The sequence below is a fragment of the Taeniopygia guttata genome, chromosome 5 (assembly GCF_048771995.1).
Source record: "Taeniopygia guttata chromosome 5, bTaeGut7.mat, whole genome shotgun sequence".
NCBI lineage: Eukaryota > Metazoa > Chordata > Aves > Passeriformes > Estrildidae > Taeniopygia > Taeniopygia guttata.
The window spans coordinates 3465078-3467332 of NC_133030.1; the positions used below are offsets into that span (position 1 = coordinate 3465078).

Consider the following 2255-nt stretch of genomic DNA (forward strand, 5'->3'; position numbering starts at 1 on the left):
CCCCGCGGGCCTGGGCACGCCGAACAGCGGTGCCGGGGCCAGGCAGGGGCAGCCCCGAGCATCCCCCGGGCTGGAGGAAGCGCAAGCGCCAGGGAGGCTGCGGCAGGGGGCACTGGGGCATCCCGGGCAGGGCGCAGCGCAGCCCCAGGCCTGCAGCAGCAGCAGCAGCAGCAGCAGCAGCAGCAGCCTGCCAGAGGCACTGATTTTCTCCTCCTCACAGCCCGACGGCACCCGCGTGCCCATGGAGGTGGCGCTCATGGAGAAGGTGGGCTCTGGCTGCCACAACATCATCCAGCTCCTCGACTGGTTCGAGTTGCCGGACAGCTTCGTGCTGGTGCTGGAGCGTCCGCAGGCATCCCAGGATCTCCTGCAGTTCCTGCAGGAGCAGGGGTGCCTGTGCGAGGAGCAGGCGCGCTGGCTTTTCTGCCAGGTGCTGGAGGCCGTGCGGCACTGCACCGCCTGCGGCGTCCTGCACCGGGACATCAAGCCAGAGAACCTCCTCGTGGACCCGGAGAGCGGCAACCTGAAGCTGATCGACTTCGGCTGTGGCACCTTCCTCCAGGAGCGGGCCTTCTCGGGCTTTGCCGGTGAGCCCATGGCCTGAGCCCTGCTCCCGGTGCCAGGCACTGCACGGCCCCGTTCCCTCCTGGGCCGCGGGCTGCGGCCTTCAGCCGGCTGCCCTCTGGCACGGGGCGGATGCCGTGCCCCAGGAGCCGGCTGCCGGCCCTGCCGACAGAGGGGGTGGCAAAAGCGGCTCCTGGCCCTGGGGCTCAGCGGGCCCACAAGGGCCTGGGCTGCTCCGCTGGCCTTCTTGGCCTTGCGGAATGGTTCCTTGCTTTTGGGCAGCTGGCTGGGGGACGCGGGGTGGCCTCGGGGAGAAGCTGTGGCCACGGGTGCAGCCCCTGCCTCGGCCAGGGGGCTGGTGCCAGGCTCTGGAAGGCAGCAGCCTGCGCCCGGCCAGCGCCGCCTGTCTCCCCTAGGAACGCACGCGTACAGCCCGCCCGAGTGGACCTGGCTGGGTTACTACCACGGCCACGCGGCCACCATCTGGTCCCTGGGCGTGCTGCTGTACGTCATGGTCTGCGGCAGCCTCCCCTTCCAGGATGACCCTGACATTGTGCTGGGCAAGCTCTTCTTCCGGCGGCAGCTCTCTCCAGGTGGGTGTCCGGCCTCGAGCCGCCGGGCATTGGCGGGTGGCGGCACGCAGCCCGGCGCGGCCCTCACGCAGCTCCGCGGGACGTGGATCTGCCCTCACGGGCCGGCCGCAGGAGGGGCCCGTGCCGACGGGGTCAGCGCGGCACGGGCGGCCGGAGGAGGCGGCCGCGTCCCGCCGTGCCTCTCTCCCGCGCGGGGCTGAGCCGGTCGGGAGCCCGGCACGGCCCAGAGCGCACATGGCATGGCCCGGGCCCTGCGGGTGACGGGGGCAGCTGGGCAGGAGACTCTGCCAGTGACCGACGCTTTCTGGCTTCTCTCCCCAGAGCTCCAGCACCTGATCCGATGGTGTTTGGCCAAGCAGCCTGCGGACAGGCCGGAGCTGGAGGAGATCTCGCGCCACCCTTGGGTGCAGGGCCGGCGTTTTTGATGCCTTGCCGGAGCCTCTGCAGCACCCACTTACCGAGTCCCACGCAGGACTGAGGACCCGAAAAATAAAACAAGAAACCCATTTTGGTGTGTCAAGTCTGGTCCTTGTCAGCAACTTCAGCTAAAGAGGGATATTGGTTGGGAAAATTGGGGAGCAGGAGCCCTTGTGGGGCCTGAAACCGCTCATGGTGGTGGTGGGGGAGAGCCCAGCATACTCCTCCTACATATCCCTATCCCTTACACAGGGGAAGCCCTGGCTAAAATCCAGGAAAAACAGTGCTGTGGATCCAAGGATCAGAACCAGGATCTGAGCGTACCTCATGGGAGGCACATGAATGGAACCGAGCGAGGCTGGGGCAGGAGGGACAGACCGAGCAGAGAAGGGGGACCCTCCCTCTGTCCATGCCAAGGCCCAGGGCAGCCCTGTCCCAGGAAGTGCACAGGGAGTGGATCCTTGAGCTGCTGCACCTTCACACTGCCCTCGCTCAGCCCGGAACCCCCTCATTGCCTGGGGCAGCTGGTGGCACTGGGGAGTGGGAGAGGGAAAGAAGCAGAACACAAGGATCTGTCCTACACCCTCACATGGACTGTGATGCCAGCTTCATGGGCTGCACCAAATGGCTGCCCTGTTGGGACCACCACCAGAAACCTCCAGCAACATCCTAATTTACTGC

General features: G+C 67.2%; 1 non-coding gene across 1 annotated transcript; it reads left to right on the plus strand.

Moving 5' to 3' along the window:
• Window positions 1–904: 904 nt before the first annotated feature.
• On the plus strand, window positions 905–1664 carry LOC100231973 (uncharacterized). Its single transcript, XR_012056608.1, has 2 exons — window positions 905–1157; window positions 1479–1664. It is a non-coding gene; the product is annotated as an uncharacterized protein (transcript).
• The last annotated feature ends 591 nt before the right edge of the window (window positions 1665–2255 follow it).